Below are 19293 nucleotides of genomic sequence, written 5' to 3'. Positions count from 1 at the left end.
TGAATGTCTTAAATGTTTTAAATCACAGACTGAGTCCTTTTAATACATAGACTGAGTCTTTGATATGTTGACTCTCCCAAAAGCTTAGTCCAGGGAGAACAAAAGCAACTGGTGGCATAGCTATATGCAAATAATGTCAAAGGACATAAAATAAGGTGTCTATGATACAGCAAATCCTAACAAAGGGATTTTTCAAAGTTAACCTAATTGCCAAACAATGTGATTATTGAAATGACTATCTATTGTCTTCTGAAACCCTAAGACAACAGGAATCCCCAGCTTCCTCTATAGAGTTTATGTTTCTCCCAGTCCTGAAACCTCTGGGATGGGGCTCATTTCCCTGTATGCTTCTTTCAAGTCATACCAAATGATATTGCATCTGCCAATTCCAACCTAATCAATGCAATGACTACCACCTCAGCATGCTACACCTCAGACTGCATACAGAGACGTCAGACATGGAATGCCAACCCTTCACCCTCAGGAAGGGTGAGACCTTTCCTTTCATAGGATTCTCTAATTACATTCCAGGAGGTTCACTTCCTAACAAAGTCTTAAAACCTAAATATAGGCCAGGTCCCATTAGATAGAGCATATGTTCACATGTATCCATAAATTAGGGCAAGATATATACCTGAAAGAAAAAATATACAATAGTCTGTAGTGAGTCAGTATCAAGTTAATAATGAAATAGCATCCACTTAGACTTAGATACCCTCCTCACCTACTTCCTATTACAGTTCTCTCACTCACTCCAAAGCTAACCTTATCAAAGCAAAGACTGCAAAAGCTGAATAAGGGCAAGAGACTGGCATACTTTAATGATTTCTCTTTAGTCACTATCAGGACATGCCACCATCTGGGGCCCTAATCGGGGAATCCTGAGATTCCCAAACAGACTTGATGGGCCTAGAACTCAAATACATCCCTCTCTCCATTATTACTGGTCATCTCTATCAGGAACAACAAAATAGACTCCTTTGTGGGCCCCCATAAAACCCTGCCCTCAACTTGTGTGGGGAGCCGCATGTGCCCTCAAGGTTGCTATTGGCATGACCAGAGTCTTTGTTCACAGATGGCCTTGCTTAAAAGTTAAGCTCCTGCTTCTTTACACCTTAGAGTCTTTGTTCACAGATAAGATAAGTTCCTGTCTCCCAATTCCACCTCCCCATGAATCACCCAGGACCTTCCAGATAACAGCTGGAACACAACATGACAACACACAACTTCAATCAACAGCCCCCAGCTGCTAACTTCCCCCTTGCCCTGGCCTTAAAAACAGCATCTTTGGTGCTAATAAACAGACTTGATCAGAATCTTGACTTGTCTCATTTCTCTCGCGTGTCTTGTCCCCTTCCCTCTCCCTTCTTTCCTTGTCCTCACTCCCTCTCCTAGGTTAACCCACGTTGAAGGTCCCACGGGACGGGACAAACTTGGATCAACAATGGTAGAGAATGTTCCATCCTCTGAAGGGAGGATGGACAACATACTCTATGCTACACCTGAGGAAGATGGGTAGATATTGGGGCAGCTTGGAATGTTCCTACTCATGACCACAGAATGTGAGCTCAGATCTATAGGGATGCAGAGGTCACATAGGCTCCTAAGCTGAATATGGGCCCCAGATCACATCAAATTGTTGGGATTCACAGTCAATATTTATACCCCCTTTCCCATGTTAGGGAGTTACTCTCTTCCCTGATCCAGCTTTCTGGTCCTTTCCCCAGCCATGACATCATCTCCCCGGACAATAACTTGGATCCACCTGCATATCAGATTTCAGGCTCAGGCAAAGAAAAAAAAAAAAAAAAGCACTAGTATAGCTACAGGCCCTTTGAAATATAACTAAAATGTGTCTACTAGCTATCTACAAAATGCAGGACCCCCCAATGACTCACCTGCACTATTCCAGCCTTTAGGTCCATGATTAGTAAACAATTTGTTTGGCTTTGTATGTTAACTCTATTTTCAGCCACCAGGTTTCCAGATGCTAGCAGGATGCGACCAGACTTCCCTGGACAGACAACCCCACCAATGTGCCTTGGAACTCCACTTCCCCAGAGCTCTTCCCCACTAGGGAAAGAGAGAGACAGGCTGGGAGTATGGATCGACCTGTCAATGCCCATGTTCAGCGGGGAAGCAATTACAGAAGCCAGACTTTCCACCTTCTGCAACCTACAATGATCTTGGGTCCATACTCCCAGAGGGTTAAAGAATAGGAAAGCTATCAGGGGAAGGGATATGGAGGTCTGGTGGTAGGAATTGTGTGAAGTTGTACCCCTCTTATCCTATGGTTTTGTCAATGTTTCCTTTTCATAAATAAATTTTTTTTAAAAAATGTGAAGTATACTATACCAAAATGTTAGCTATGACATGATTTGACATAATTTTTTTTTCTGATAACTAAGGTTATGTGGCTTTTCAATTTTTTCCTTAGATGTATTAATTTAATTTTAACCATGAGAAATAAGAGTTTTAAAGCTTTTGTAAAAGTGCCTTCTTTCTTAAATTCTCTCTTGGGACTATTAGAATACCTTTGTCCCACTTAATTCCATAGATTTTCTAGAAACTGCAAATATGGCCAAAGGGATTTTAACATAGGAAGGTATGCCTAACACAATAATGAGAGCAAATAAAAGCAGATTACTAAGCAATGTCATTCAAATATATATATATGTGTGTGTGTGTGTGTATATATATATATATATATATATATCATAATTCCTCCTGTGAAAGAAGATAGAAGAAAAAGAGGAGCAGAAATAGGGATATATATGTATGTGTGTGTGTGTGTGTGTGTGTTTCTGTATACATAACAGTTGGTCCAGAAGGAAACCTCAAACCAACAGCCCTCCAGGATGAAAAAATTCTTTACTCTCCTGTGTTGTTTGTTTCTTTATTTAGGCAGCACCTGTTTATTAAAAGGATGTAATCAGGTTTTTGCTGATTCTGCTGGAATGGGGGAATGCTGAGAATGAGTCCTATCCATTTACATGGCTTCCCTACTCTGCAAAAGAAGATGAATTTAGCCAGTATTTATTTCCCAAGACCCTCCCAAGCTGCCTTGGGGTTTTAGCCTGTGGGGTAAGAAGGAATGTGCAATCACAGCCGTGAGCAACAATGTGTGACTCTAACCCCCATCTGCTGTTACAGGACTTCCCAATCTAAAGAGGCAGCCATGAAGACAGAGTGAAAGCCCTCTGAGCCAGGCACTGTGTCCCTGTGCTTTGTGTGTCAGGCAAGGAAGCCTTTACCATGACCTTCTGCCTAGTTACAAGTGAATAGGCTGAGGCCCTCACAGGGTATGTTCCCCAGCTGACCAGTGACAGAGCACTCCATCATCTTCTCCGAGATGGGAGAGAGGACAAAGAGCATGCCCACCCCCGAGCTGTGACCCCTGGGTCCTTGCTTAGGCAGCAAGCATCCTGGGATGTGCCATGTTGTCTGGCCTTAATGCTGACTTACCACCCTTAGGTAGCAGCAGTGTGAGTGGTCAGGGTTGAGGAGAGCCCGACCTTGGCTGCCTCAGAGCTCTACATTGGGCCTGTCTTTTAAATGAGACACTAGGTGTACACACACACACAACCTTCCCTCCATCTCCCTACCCCCACGCCTCTCTATACCACACACCCCCACCCTACCCATCTCCTGCCTGTATGTACCAAAGCACAGGGCAGAAGCAACACACGCACAGACACACACCATCTTCTGTCCCACATTCCTGGAGTCACACATTAATAAAATATAACCTCCTTCCCAATCCCTAGCCCTCCATCAGACCGAAGTCCTGTCTTCAGTCACTTTGCCCCAAATCAGCTGAGGGTTGTAACAGATGTCTCAGTGCTATCAGGAAAAGGTCAGAGAAATGTGCAGTGATGTGCCCTACAGGGGCTGGGGCTTGAGCTGATGATTCCCTTTGGAAACAAGGGGAAAACCTAAGAGCTTCTGGGAAGCAACATCCATTTTTCCTCTCATATTTTACCTCCTCCTCCTTGGGCTCCCTTTTGATCTTGTTTTCAAGCCAGAGAGGAACATTTCCACGTTGACTTCGGCTTGATTATAACTGACTCTGAACCTTCCCAGTGATTAAAGTAGCCACAAGGGGATGTTCTCCAGAGATCTGTGCTGCAGGTTGAATAATTCAAGGCATCCCTTCCAGAAGGCAGAGAAACCTAGGAGACAAAAAATCAGAGAACAGCAAACTTCTTCTTAAAGAAAAGAAATGAACCATCTCCCCCATGCTGGCTACACAGTAAGTAGTCGATAAACGTTAGTTAATTTTGATTGACATTAGCACTCAAACAGAAATCAGGTGAGGAAATGGCACTGAGCTGGAGGGGCTGGAGAATGCTGGGTGCTTCCAGCTAAAGCTGGGACAAATGAGGTAACTGGCTTCCCCCGCCCTCCTTCCAGCACAAGATGCTCCAGAGCTTCTAGCGTTTCTCCTCTGGTGTTTCCCTGGATTGGGAGGGAGTGTAGGTGAGGACAGTGGAGGATGGGATGGGATGGGATGAATGCTGCCTGTTTAGCCTGTGGGACTGAAGGTGAGCCCGACAAAGAGGAGCTACTTCCGGCGTTCAAAAGACCTATTCTTACAAATGACTCTGAAACTTCAGGTCTGGACTGGACTGCCTTGGTACTCACATGGTGGGTTTGACATGATGAGGAAGCAGAGTAGGCTTGCTCTCCACTTCTTTCTGCTTCCTGGCGCAAAGTGTGTGTATGTATGTATGTAGGGTAGGGGTTAAAAGGTGGGGTTAAGAAGCAGTAGTGAAGCAGAACCAGCAGAACCAGGTCATCTGCCCCAAGCAGACTGTTCAAAACTTGACATCTTATCAAAGGTCATGATGATGGCAGGGGCTTGTTGCCACCTCCAAATGAGGGCCAGAAGGGCCAGTGAAATAGTCCTTTGGATAATGCGCTGCTTTGCCACACACATCCAGTTTCTATAGTCCTCACCACATTGGTGGAAGCTTTGGTGCTATGGTCTCTTCCACTCCCTCTCTGCCTCTCTGCCTCTGTCTCTATCTAATAGATAGATAGATAGATAGATAGATAGATAGATAGATAGATAGATAGATAGATAGATAGATAGATAGGAACCAGAGGGAAACACTCCCTAGGAAGTAGAGTTGAAGAGTCTTGGATCTGAGAGTCTGTAACCCTTGGCAAGTCAGCATAACCAAGGAGGACTTCAGGGGAAGGACAGACCTTCCAAACATCAAGTAGAGTTTGAAACTCTTACAATCAGGGACTAATTACATCATGGCTGCCTTCCGAGCCACAGGCTGTGCTATCTGGATGGCTTGGGTTTTAAAAACTTCCTACCTAGGGGGCAGGTGGTGGTGCACCTGGTTAAGCACACATAGTACAGTGCTCAAGGATCTGGCTTCAAGCCCCTACTCTCCACCTGCAGGGGACACTTCATGAGCAGTGAAGCAGGTCTGCTGGGGGAGGGTTCAGGTCCTGGAATATGATGGCAGAGGAGGACCTAGTGGGGTTTGAACTGTTATGTGGAAAACTGAGAAGTGTTACACATGTACAGACTATTGTATTTTACTGTCAACCATAAACCATTAATCCCCCAATAAAGAAATTATTTTTTAAAGGAAAAATCAGTTAGTTGCCAGGAGCAGTGGATTCATAGCACAGAGACTGAGCTCCAACAATAACCCTGGAGACAAAAAAAAAAAAACACGCACCTTCCTACCAAGACTGGTCTAATGTGAACCATACATGCACAGTGGGATACTCTAACCTAAGATGGCTCTGGAATCCTCCTATCCAATCCCTTGTGTTACAGACACTAAAGACCAGAGAGAATGAATTGACCAAGGCCACACAACTATTTAGAAGCTGCAGAGAGGAGAGAACTAGGATCCCTTATCCTCACGTCCTTGTGCCCAGTTCCCAGGATTGAAGACATAGGGAAAAGGGAGAGAGGGAGAGAAAGAGAGAGGTGGGGGAGGAGGTGGGGAAAGAACAGGGAAAGAGGGGTAAACACAGAAAGAAACATAGGCAGAGACAGAGAGAAGGCAGGCAGAGAGACTGAGACTCAGGTCCAGTGAGTGAGTCCACATCCTCACCTTTGGACAGGGACTCTGCCTGGTGTATTGTCAGCACCCCTCTGAGCTGGAGTCCCAGCTGCTGCCTTCACTCCCTGAGCATGCACAGTCAGCATCCACAGAGCCAATTCATCTACCTGTGCTTTAATGAGCATCAGATGCTGCAACCGGGGACCAGGAGGCCCAGAAAATTCCAATTTCAAGCCCACTCTTTATAGTCAATTAGCATCACAACCCTACACCCAGGAGAGAGCAAGGGCCTAGGAGCCACCAAGTCAGCAGCGGAGACCTTTACTGGCCTGGGCTGGACAAGAGACTATATGCTCCAGCAATGATAATGTCTTCACTCCTGAAGGAAACGGGCCCTAATGTTGGTCTGGAATAAGAGGAAGAGCTCCAACATCTCTGGACAGAACAGACCTCCATGGAATGGGCTTTCTTTGCCTCCAGACACTGCACCCTAGAATCACTCAAGATAGTGAGTAGATTAACTCAGAAAAGGTTCACTAGGTCAGCTGTACCACATACACTGTGCTGTCTGCCCAGCCCGCCTTTTCCAGTAGCCCCTCACCTTCTCCCCCAGCAGTGGGCGCCCCCTACCCCTTAGAGAATTACAAATGACCACAATGGGTCCACCCTGTGGCCAGTGAAGAACTGGGCTAGCAGTGGGTGTTTTCTCTAAGAGAGACCAGTCAGATTCCCTTCCATGAGGGAAATGTAACTGTGGTGGAGAGATATATAGACAAGAAGGCAGCATCTCTGGACTTCCAAAACTGAGAGACCTGCAGGAAAGGGAGGTCTCTTTCTCCCATCCCAGAGAATCAAGGAAGCAAAAGAGTTCTAGCTTCAAGGCAAAAAACATAAAGTGAAAAGGAACAGAGGTGAATGACTGAAAGTCTAGGGAAACCCAGAATTGATTCTCCTGGGCTCACAGGCACCTGGGCACTGTTTTCTGCTGATTTTTCTTTCTGGCTGGAACACCATCGGGTGCTTCCACTTCCAGTCCTTGGGTGGTATTTGGAATGCAGGGTCGTCACACTGGACAGACCTGGGGTGGCTCTATTCCCTGTGAACAAAACCAAGCAGAGGGTGCTCCCATCTCCGTGATGGGGGGAGGGGGGAGGCAGCATCTCTCTACTCCTCTGTTCAGCATGCCCCACTCCATTCATCCTGAGCAGCCATGACACTTGGTCGATTCACAGGAAGCCTCCCATTTGGTAAGACCCCAGTGTTTGTCCAAAATTGTTTTCATAAAGCCTTATCATTCTCACTTCCCCTAATTTCTCCAGAGCAGGAGTTTCATTCTCAGTCTTCTACATCTGCTTTTATCCCTTTTTTCCCCAGGCTCCCACCGTACCTCACACAGAAGCCACAGAGAGCTGCCTAAGACACAGATCTGACCTTCCCCCCACACACACAGACCTCCCCACCCCACCACCATCACCCCACACACACACCCTAAGCAAGACTTCCCTGACTCCCCTAAACTATAGGAAAGAGTCCACACCCCAGGGAGGAGCACTGAATCCTCCATGTTCGGCCAACCTGGCTCCTGCCTCCACACTGCAGACAGCATCAGTCACACACAAGCACCAGCTCTCACCAAGCCACACTTTGGTGATGCTGCTCCTTGAGGTGGTGGTGCCTTTGTCACTAGGCCACAGCAGGCAGTTTTGGGTTCAAATCCCAATTCTGCCCACTCGTCTATAACCATGAAATATCCCCCTTGAGGGCCAGACAGTGATGCATTTAGCTGAATACACATGTTATCAACCACAAGAACCAGAGTTCAAGCTCCCGCTCCCCACCTGCAGGGAGCCGTGGAGCAGTTGTCTCTCTTTCTCTCTCACTCTACATATCTCCTCCTACTTTCTCAATTTCTATGTCCTATCAAATAAAAGAAAGGGTGGAGAAGGAAAAGATGGCTGCTGGGAGCCATGGATTCATCATGCAGTCACCAAGCTCCAGCAATAATCCTGGTAGCAATATAAAAAGGAAAAGAAAAAAGAAAGAAAGAAAGAAAGAAAGAAAGAGAGAAAGAAAGAAAGAAAGAAAGAAAGAATGAAAGAAGGGAGGGAGGGAGGGAGGGAGGGAGGGAGGGAGGGAGGGAGGGAGGAAGGAAGGAAGGAAGGAAGGAAGGAAGGAAGGAAGGAAGGAAGGACCTCCTTTCCTCTTTGAGCCTTTGTTACCTCAACTACAAATTGATAAAAGCAGCCAGTCTGGAGGCCTGTGGAGATAATTGGAAGTAATGAAGGTAAAGCAAGCAGCATGTGCAGTATGCAGGCGTCTACTGTGTGCTTCCTAGGACTGTACTCCCACAGACCCAGAACATTCCTGCTCACTCATCTAAACCCAATTTAAATGGCAGCACATCCACAAAGCCTTTCTGATTCCCCAGCCACTCCAGACATTCACAGAGCTCCCGCCAATGACCTCCTACCCTGGCTTAGGCATCTCTTGTTTCTGTGTATGTCTCCCCACAAGATCATCATCTGTGTCCAGCTCTCTCTCATCACGCTTGTGTCTGAGCTCTGCCAGGGCAAGGACTAGGTCTGACTTTTCTCCTCAGCTCCCAGTACAACCCTGGCATGTAAAAGAGATCCATAGATGTCTAATTAAATCACATTGAATTATTCAAAGCTTATTGAATTCTCTCATTCAGCCTACTCTCCATCCCACCCAGCTTTTACAAGTTGGACATCCCCTCCATCAATAACAATAATAGTAATAGGAACCTTATCGATCACAGCTCATGTTCAAGGCACTTTTCAAGTGAGTTTCTCATAAGTGACTTTAATCTTACAACCACCTTAAGAAGTAGGTCCTGTTACTAGTCTTGTTTTCCAAAGGTGGCAACTGAGGCTTGGAACATTATTTATAAAATCAGAGTCAAGCAGCCACATTCTCTGGGAGGTTGCACAGTAGTTAAAGTAATGGACTTGTGTGCATGAGGTCCTGAGTTCAATCCCTGGTATCACTGATGCACTGATGTTCTCTCTCTCTCCTCTCTCTCTTTCATGCTAATAAATCAATTACTCTTTTTGAGTCAGACAGTCAGGAATGTAGAGGAGTGAGATTCAAGCCCATGTGTTCTGTTTTCAGCACATCTTTTAGCTTTTTATTTTCAAATCATTTTAGATTTAGGAAGATGATACAGAGTTCCCAGATGCCTTCTACCCAGCCTCCTCTAAGGTTAATGGCTCATGTAACTATAGTATGCTTAATGAGATTTAAGAGGAACATCGAACCAGAAATATTGACTCAAATGCAGATATTATTTGAATGCCTCATTTTTCCCACTAGTGCCCCTTCCCATTCCCGGATCTAATCCAGCATTCCGCACTGCAGTGAGTCGGGGCATCACCTTAGTCTCCTCTAGCCTATGACCCGGTCTCTGCCTGTCACAAGCCTGACATTTTTGGAGAGCAGCAGGCAGGTCTTGTATAAAACGGTCCTCAGCTAGGGGCTATCTGGTGATTTTCAGTCTAGGGTTTTAGACTCAGGGTAGCACCCCACAGAGGCACTGTGCCCACCTGCTCTCAACACCCTGTTGGCATGGACCACTTGGCTTCCCATTGCAGAGCTCATATTTTTGCTGCATTTGTCTGTAACCACCACTCTTCACTTCTCAAGCAACCTCGGGGGTGCTGAAATAAAATTGTGTCTAGCCAGGCAGGGTGTTCAGAGAGATGAGAGCTCTGGGGAACCTGACGGGCTATGGGGAACCTGGAGTTGCTCAAAGCAAGACCAAAGTGTCCTTTGTGAACACAGCATCCAGAGCTACCCTGTGCCTGGAAAATCAGGTTTCCCTGGATGTCAGGACCCACAGGCAGCAGGGGAAAACAGCACTCCAGGCAGGGCATCGGCACCAGAAATGTCAGCAGAGACGGGATCTAAATAAGAAAGCAATGCTTGAGGCTGGGTAGTTGGTCACCCAGTAGAACACTCGTGTTATCAAGGGGACCTGGCTTCAAGCCACCCAAGCAGGACTTATAAAGAGAAAGCCAGGGGGGCGGGCTGTAGCGCAGCGGGTTAAGTGCACATGACACAAAGCTCATGGACTGGTGTAAGGATCCCAGTTTGAGCCCCCGGTTCCCCACCTGTGGGGGTGTTGCTTCACAAACAGTAAAGCAGGTCTGTGAGTGTCTATCTTTCTGTCCCCTTCTCTGTTTTCCCCTCCTCTCTCGATTTCTCTCTGTACTATCCAACAAAAATGACAGCAGTAGCAACAATAATAATAATAACAACAATGATAAACAACAAGGGCAACAAAGGGAAAAAATATCCTCCAGAAGCAGTGAATTTGTAATTGTGTGTGCTTAACCAGGTGTGCCACAGCCTGGCCCCAGGAGCAGTGAATTCATAGTGAGGCACTGAACCTCAGAGATAACCCTGGAGGAAAAAAAACAAAAGAGAGAGAGAGAGAGAGAGAACCAGCTGTGCCCAGACTTGAGACTGAGATGTATGTGGCGACCCAACTTTTAGGGTCTGATGAGTCATATAGTTTGGTTTTTTTCTCCTCAAAACAGTAGGGAGTTCAGACTTGTCTTCTTTCTTTTTTTCTTTCCTTCTTTCTTTACTTCTGATAGAGAGAAACTGAGAGGAGAAAGGGGGAGATAGAGAAGGGAGGTTGAGAGTGGTGGCACACCTGGCTGAGCTCATATGTTCAATGTGTAAGGACCCAGGTTTGAGTCCCGGTTCCCACCTGCATGGGAAAACTTTGCAAGTGGTAAAGCAGGGCTACAAGTGTCTCTCTTTCTCTCTGTCTCCCCCTTCCCTCTTGATTTCTGGCTGTCTCTATCCAATAAATAAATAAAGATGATAAAATGTTTTAAAGAGGGAAAGGGGAACAACTTGATGGTTATGCAAAAGACTTTCATGTCTGAGGCTCTGAAGTCCCAGATTCATTTCCAGCACTACCATAAGCCATAGCTGAGCAGTTCTCTCTCTCTCATTCTCTCTCTCTCTCTCTTCTTCCTTTCTCAAATGGGAAAAATAGATAGATAGATAGATAGATAGATAGATAGATAGATATATAGATAGATATAGAGATAATAGTCGACCCATATCTGTGACCTTGGGAAAACCACTACATTTCACTACTAGTGAAGCCTCTCCCCTGCAGATGTAGGCTGTGGGCTTGAACCCAGGTCTTCAAGCATAGTGACATGTGCTCAACCAGGTGCACCACCACCTGGTCCCCTGATCTCTTTATATACCAAGGACTCATATTGGGTTCATTCCCAGACATGCACACAAACACACACACACACAAACACTATGAAGCTGTAACTGTTTGCCTATGTCCAGGGGCACTGCTCTTCAAATAAGCGGGAGATGGGGGTCCCCTGAGCCTTGTCCATCAAACATGGCCCAGTAGGGAGCTTAACAAAGCAGCCGGCAATCTGCAGTCACTTTTACCTGGCCTTCAGGGACCGCAGAGAACCAGCAGCTGGCAGAAAAGGCTTTCTGCAGCAGATTACATGATTTCTACTTTTTTTTTTTTTGCCTCATCCTGCAGAAAACTGGGAACAGAGCTTATCTGTTTTCTTTTGCATTCCTTCAAAGTCAAAAGAAGACACCTAGGAGTTTGGTACAGTACATAGAACAATGATTTCTCAACCATGAAGTCAAAGGTTCAATGCCTGGCATTACATATGCCAGAGTGGTGTTCTGATATTCTCTCTCTCTCTCTCTCTCTCTCTCTCTCTCTCTTTCTCTTTCTCTCCCTCTCTCTCTCTCTCTGTCTCTCTCTCCTCTCTCTCTCTCCCCTCTCTCTCTCCTCTCTCTCCCTTTCTCTCCCTCTCATTATTAAATAAATCTAAAAGTAAAACTGGGGTCCAGCGGTAGCGCAATAGGTTAAATGCACATGGCGCAAAGCGTAGACTGGAGTAAGGATCTGGGTTCAACCTGGCTCCCCACCTGCAGGGAGGTGTCACTTCACAAGCAGTGAAGCAGGTGTCTGTCTTTTTCTCCTGCTGGGCTAGCGTGAGGGTGTTTCTTCCCAGGCACGTGCTCTCTGGGTTGGAGAGAACTCGACCGGAGCCAACCTGGGCTACTGCTTACTCAGCGAAAGGGGAGAGAGAGATCAGGAACTCGTTGCTGAGTGGGAATGCAATGTCTTTATTGATCAGAGACAATGCTTTTATATATTTTGAACCAGAAGTGGCAAGTCTGAAAAGGAAATGGCTAGGAAAGGGGATGGAGAAAAGGAAAGAGCAGGAAGGTAGAAAGCTTCTGTAGCAACTGTTGAGAAGATTTTAACCAGTGGGATTAATTAATACCCTGCAGGCAGGGTGGGTCTCAGGAAAAACAATGATTATGTAAATAGACCATAGTATTAGCAATGGAGGATGGAGCAGAAGGGGGGGAGGCTGGCTTAAGGCCCGACATCTCCCTCTCTCTGTCTTCCCGTCCTCTCTCCATTTCTCTCTGTCCTATCCAACAACAACACCAATAACGACAATAATAATAACCACAACAACAATAAAACAACAAAGGCAACAAAAAGTGGGGAAAAAAATCGGAGTCGGGTGGTAGTGCAGCGGGGTAAGCGCACACCATGCAAAGAGCAAGGACCAGCCTAAGGATCTTGGTTGAGCCCCTGGCTCCCCATCTGCAGGGGAGTCACTTCACAAATGGTGAAGCAGGTCTGCAGGTGTCTATCTTTCTCTCCCCCTCTCTGTCTTCCCCTCCTCTCTCCATTTCTCTCTGTCCTAGCCAACAACAATGACATCAGTAACAACAACAACAATAATAACTACAACAATAAAATAACAAGGGCAGCAAAAGGGAATTAATTAATTAATTAATTAATGCATTTTTTAAAAAGTAAAACCAAAAGAAGTAAAAATGACTCCAGTCTTCCCATGTCATGCACAGTCTCCCCAGTATACAGTGGTCCCACATCTGGGTCCCCAGCAGTAATGCTCTAGACAACAAAGTGTATACTATGATCATTTCATCCACACAATGGACACACTCTCTGCCCTCCACTCCACCATGTCGCCATGGGCCCCCTTCTTCATACCTCCTGGGCCCTGCTGATAGAACTTCCGCCACCCAAGTCTCCAGAAATCAGATGCAGCTGTCATCACTGCTGCCACCCTCCCCAGAGTCCCTGATTCTTCACTCCTGAGTCAGAGTCCAGGCTGGCTGTGTTTTTTTGGTCCCAGCTTCTTCCCTGACTACAATGGAATCTTGGGAGATGAGTTTTAGACATGCTACTAAGAATATTCCACCAATACTCAAAAACTACAGGAGTTTTCAAACTTGGGAAAGGTGGTTCTGCTACTAGGAGAGTCACAAGTAGAGTGTGTTCATAGAACCGAACTCCTAGTGCCCATTTCTCTCCTTGTCAAGATTCTCAGCTTTCTTAGGGTTTGTTTTTTAGAGCACAGCTCAGCTCTGGCATATGGTGATGCTGGTGATTGAACCTGGGACGTCAGAACCTCAGCCATGAAAATCTGGTGCACTACTATTTCTAGATCTCCCTGGCCCAAAATTCTTGGGTTTGGGGTTTGTTTTTTTTTTAAGATTTTTTAAAAGCTTATTTATTTAATTTGATAGAACAGAAAGAAATTGATAGGAAAGGGGTACAGATAAGTGGGGGGGGGCTGCAACACTGCTTCACCACTTGTGAAGCTTTCCCCCATGCAGGTAGGGACCAGGAGACTTGAACTCAGGTCCTTGTGCATAGTGTCATGTGCACTTAACAAGTTGCACCACTTCCTGACCCCTCTCTTGGTTTTAAGAAACAGAAATGTGGGCTGGGGAAATAGCATGACAGTTACACAAAAAAGACTTTCGTGCCAGAGGTACCAAAGGTCCCAGTCAATCACCAGCACCACCAAAAGCCAGAACTAAGCGGTGCTCTGGTAAGAAGAGAGAAGATAATAAAAAGGAAAGAAAAAAAATTATGAGGCAGAGAGAAGAGAAAGAAAGAGATAAAGAGGAAAAGGAAAGGCATAGTTCAGTGGTAGAGCAAACACTTTGTGTATACAAGGTCCTGAGTTCCATTCCTGGAACCGCCCTCCCACCCCACCCCACCCCGCAAAAAAAAAAAAAAAAAAAAAAAAAAAGAATGGCAAGATAGTGTCTCACAGCAGTAAACTAAATTAAAAGGTACTCTCTGTACCCTGCCACCACCACCCCCCAACATTTGTCCCCAGAGTTCCTGCCCCCTTAGTTGTGATCCCATATCTCAGGAGGCAACCAGGTCTGCCCCCAGCAAGAAGTTCAGCTTTCCCCTTAAAGCCTATCTGCACTCCTGTCCCCAGCAAAGATGGAAAAGCTGTCTGTCCCCTGGAAATCTGCTGCATCTTATGAGACCCTTTCCTGGACTCCCCAGCCCAGCAAACCCTGCTTGACAGCAGCGGCTACCAGCAGAGGCCAATGCTCTGTGTCCAAGCTCACCTGGAGTAGCGCCTGCCCGCCAACGCTCCCTCCTGTCTCTCCTTGTCCTTACTAAGTCTAGGTAGAGGCTGGAAGAGAGCCACCCAGGGAGACATGCTAAAATTAGACCACAGTGAGAGCAGGGTGACTAAAGCTCCCCTGCCTCCCTCCCCCGCCTCTCTCTCTCACACACACACACAACCATGATTAATGGAGGACACAGCACACCAGCCATCTCCTCCTAGAAATTAAGATAGAACCTTCAGGGAAGAGGACCTACCCATGTTATATAATCACACACTTGAGACATTGAGCCCCCACCCCACCCCCTCCCCATCATCAAAAGAAAAGAATAATAATAATAATTAAACTGGTCTATTTATGGTTCTGAAAATCAGCAGTTCCGGGCCACACCTGCTAGGGTCGAGCTGAGCTTGGGAAAGACACAGCGAGACGTCCCCAAGTCTGCCCAACTGCAGCAGGCAAGACGCAGGAGCTGCCAGCTCCCCCCTTGTGGGAGAACACAAGGACTATTTAGAACAGCTCACTGATGGGGTCAAGGAGAGGAAGCCAGAGAGTCTGAAGGGCATTGAGAGTCCTGAAACCCAGCCGGCAGCCCAGGCTCATCACTCAGCATAAGTCACACAGATTTATTTATATTTTGCACAAAAGAGGGAAATTACTTAGCCTTAGGGATCAATTCTTCAATGTTTCTAACATGGCAATAAATTTATTTCACCATCTCACCATCCCCTCTTTTCCCTTTTCCGCTTCTCACAGCTTAAAGAAATAGCTACGCTCTGGGAGCACAAACATTACCATACACAAGGATCCTGGTTCAAGCCCCACCCCATTTCCCACCTGCAGGGAGCAAGCTTCATGAGCTTTCTCTGCCTCTATCTCCCCCACTCCTCAATTTATCTATCCTATCAAATAAATGAATTAAGTAAACAAAATAATAAGAAAGAAAAGGAAGGAAGGAAAGAAGGAAGGTAGGAAGGAAGGAAGGAAGGAAGGAAGGAAGGAAGGAAGAAAGGAAGGAAGGAAGGAAGGAAAGAAGGAAGGGAGGGAGGAAGGGAGAGAGGGAAAGAGGGAAAGAGAGAGGCTCATGATGTGGGAGATGGCACAGTGGATAAGGCATTGGGCTCTCAAGCTCCTAGGAGGTCCCAAGTTCAATCCCCAACAGCACATGTACCAGAGTGATGTCTGGTTTCTTCTCTCTCTTCTCTTATCTTTCTCATTAATAAATAAATAAAATCTTTAAAAAGAGAGAGGGAGGCCACACTCTGGGGAGCCATGGGGACAGAGACTATGGACAGAAAACCACAAGGCAAAGAAGCCATTCTCTGGGCAGCCTGACTTTGAGGGGTCAACTCTGGGCTTGGAGTCAGGTGAGCTGGGTTCCCTGCTGTCATTTTTGTATGGTGGGAGCCACCCTGATCGAGTCAGTGATAAATGTTTCTTTTTTAATCCACTGCTCCCAGCAGCCACTTTTTCCCCCACTTTTTTTTATTTGATAAGCCAGAGAGAAATTGATAGGGGAAGGAGAGAAAGAGAGAGAGAAAGAAAGAGACCTGCAGATCTGTCCCACTGCTCATGAAGAATCCCTGCTGCAGGAAAAAAGTGGTGGCTTGAACCAGGATCCTTGCACTGATCTTTGTACATAACAATATATGCCTTTAACTGGGTGCATCACTGCCTGGCCCCTGAGAGAGCACTGCTTCTTACTCCCAGGCTCCACCATACTGGTGTAAGAACCAATCAATACCAGATAGACTCAGGCTTCCAGTTCAGCTTCCAATATATCAACCTGATTGAAGGAAGATGAACTGTAATCAGAGCTGATGGTGTAACCCCTCACTTCTCTCCCACCCAAGCTACATAGCTTTGATGCTACAGAGACATCATCTCTCAAGAGAAGGTACACCCAGGTCACTTCCCAAGGCCAGAGATGACTTGGAGCTTCTCCCTCTGCAGGGACAGGGTAAGTCTGAAGTGTTTGTCAGAGCTCTGCCCTATTGCACCTGGAAACTAGAGAAGGCTCCAGCAGGTGTGATGAATGGGCCCCAGGCCCATCACCCCTCTCCACCAGGCTGATATGTGAGCTGTGCAAACACAAATGCAGGCTAATGCAAGACTGAAATGGAAAAGCATGATGGGGAGGGGGGAGCTGGGAGGAGGCTACCTCTCTGGAGATAAGGGCCAGGATATGACAGGAGACCTTCCTTCCAGGAGATGCTTGGAGAGTGGTAGAATGGTCCAGAGAGATGGAGCAAGCTAGATGAAGACAAGGAAGCAAGCAGGTGCAAGGAGACCATGGTGAGGAGATGTGCAGGGGGCACATGAGGGAAATAAGAGAGAAAGCCATGCTTTAAGTTCTATGCCAAGTGGCTCCTCTTCTAGGATAATAACCTCTAGCTATGCTTCTGCCTCCCCCTAGTAGTCACTGACTAACCAATGATCTTCCTGAATGGTTCCTGCATGGAAACGTCCAAATCCAGCCCCAGACTAGCAAAACAGCTCACTTGGATAGTGCACTGCCTTGCCATGTGCATGGGCCAGATTTGAGCCCAGCACCCACCACACTAGAAGAAACTTCAGTTCTGTGCTGTCTTTCTCTCTATCTATCTCTCTATCTCTATCTTTATCTCTCTCCATCTGAAAAATGAAAATCCAGTTCAGGTGTTTCCCTTTCCTAATTAGGATATTCTCTTAAGACCATCCTCCAAACTGTTGTCACCCCACTGCCTCAGAACCTCAGAACAGTTTGTCCTTTGGGGAAGCACCTTGTATCCTGGCCCTACTACACCACCATCATTTTTTTTTAAATTTTTTACTAATGGTGGAAAAATAAGCATGGCATATGTTAGCAACAGAATACCACTCAGAAATAAAAAGGAACCAATTTCTTGTATATACAACATGCATCTCAAAAATAAGAACTTAAATTAAAGAAGCATATATTGTGTGAGAGTAGAGTTCTATGACAGGCAGATCTGATCTATGGTGACAGAAGTCAGAACAATAATTTCCTATGGGGACAAGGGCACTGACTGGAAAGGTGAAGGCAGAACTTGGGATGATTTTCTCATCCTGTGAAAATGCCCTGGGTCTACACTGCCCAGCAGAGTAGCCACTAGCCATCTGTGCCTATTTTTTTTAAGGCTGTTGTGTTGATTAACAAGAAAGCAGCAGAGGACTAGAGAATTACTTGGTATATGCAGTATTAACCAGCAAACTTTGAGCTTGCCTCATGTTTGCAAGTCCTGCTCTCTACCACTTCAAGCCTCCCTGGACCACCAAATGCGACTTGTAAGCTCTAGAAATGTGACTTTGTCAGAGTGAAAATGTGCTCAAAGTAAAAGGTACTGTAACTGTAAGTATAGAATGTTGGTTTTTCAAGTCAGCAAAAAAAAAAATGAAAACTCTTTTATTAATGAATTATGTTACCTGAATGTTGAAGCAATTGTAGATGAAGTAAGCATTGTTAAAAATAAGTCTCCCTATTTCATTTTTCTTTTTTTTAAATAAGGCTACAAGAAATTTTTTTAGCAGCCCAGGTGGCTGTGCACCAGTTGAGTGCACATATTACTGTGTGCAAGGATTTCAGTTCAAGCCCCTAGTCCCCATCTGCAGGGAAGAAGTTTCACAAGTGGTGAAGCAGGTTTGCAGGTGTGTATCTTTTCTCTCTCTCTCTCTCTCTCTCTCTCTTTCTTTTTACCTCTCTCTCTCCCCTCTCAATTTCTCTCCATCCTTATCAAAAAAAGAAAAAGAGAGAGAAAGAGGGAAAAAATGACCACCAACATTGGTGGGTTCACAGTGCAGGCACTGAGTCCCAGCAATAACCATGACAGCAATAAAAAAAAAATTTAAGAAAAATTTTAATTACCTGTTTGGCTCATATTATATTTCTGTGAGACAGCAAGTACTATGATAGTTTGATTTTATTTTGCACTGGTTTCTCTTATCTCGATGGGACCTCTCACATATGCAATTTCACCAGCCCAGGTTGACTTTTTCAGATAGAGAGAAGCAAAAATATACAGAGACAGAGAGAAGGAGAGATGCTATAGCAAGGAATCTGTAGTGCTATGCTACTCCTGTGTGGTATGTGGTCAGAAGCAAAGGCTCCAACCTGAGTCGTTTGTATGGCAAGGCAGGTGAACGATCTCACTGGCCTCCACCGTAAACCAATTAAGGTATTAGTGACCTAGGGGTTGCACATTTGTCAGAACTCATCAGAACACACTCATAAATTCTGTGAATTTCACTACACATATACTGTGCTCAGTGGCTACAATCAGAATACACTTTCTCAGACTGTGAGACTCAGAAGACTAAGCTCTGCCATTATTCTTCACTGGTTAAAACCAGCAATTTCCTTGCTAAAGAGACTGCTTTTAAGACTACGTTTCGGGGAGTCGGGCAGTAGCGCAGCACGTTGGTTGCCAAGCACAAGGACAGGGGTAGGGATCCCGGTTCGAGCCCCTAACTCCCCACTTGCAGGGGAGTCACTTCACAGGTGGTGAAGCAGATCTGCAGGTGTCTATTTTTCTCTCCCCCTCTCTGTCTTCCCCTCCTCTCTCCATTTCTCTCTATCCTTCACAGGTGGTGAAGCAGATCTGCAGGTGTCTATTTTTCTCTCCCCCTCTCTGTCTTCCCCTCCTCTCTCCATTTCTCTCTATCCTATCCAACAAAAACGGTGTCAACGACAACAACCATAATAACTACAACAACAATAAAAAAACAAGGGCAACAAAAGGGAAAATAAATTTTTTTTAAAAGACTGTACATTTTGGGGCTAGGCAGCAGAACACCTGGTTGAGTGCACACA

General features: G+C 45.8%; 1 long non-coding RNA gene across 1 annotated transcript in view; it reads right to left on the bottom strand.

Annotated features, from left to right (window-relative positions):
• Positions 1–3982: 3982 nt before the first annotated feature.
• LOC132542542 (uncharacterized) overlaps positions 3983–19293 on the bottom strand; it is a 47980-nt gene continuing 32669 nt past the window's right edge. Inside the window, exon 2 of the long non-coding RNA XR_009553542.1 lies at positions 3983–4172. This is a non-coding gene — a long non-coding RNA (uncharacterized LOC132542542). The remainder of the gene's footprint in view (positions 4173–19293) is intronic.

Source organism: Erinaceus europaeus, chromosome 13 (assembly GCF_950295315.1).
Source record: "Erinaceus europaeus chromosome 13, mEriEur2.1, whole genome shotgun sequence".
NCBI lineage: Eukaryota > Metazoa > Chordata > Mammalia > Eulipotyphla > Erinaceidae > Erinaceus > Erinaceus europaeus.
Note: the sequence above shows the minus strand (reverse complement) of the source record. Positions and strands in the feature narration are given on the sequence as shown.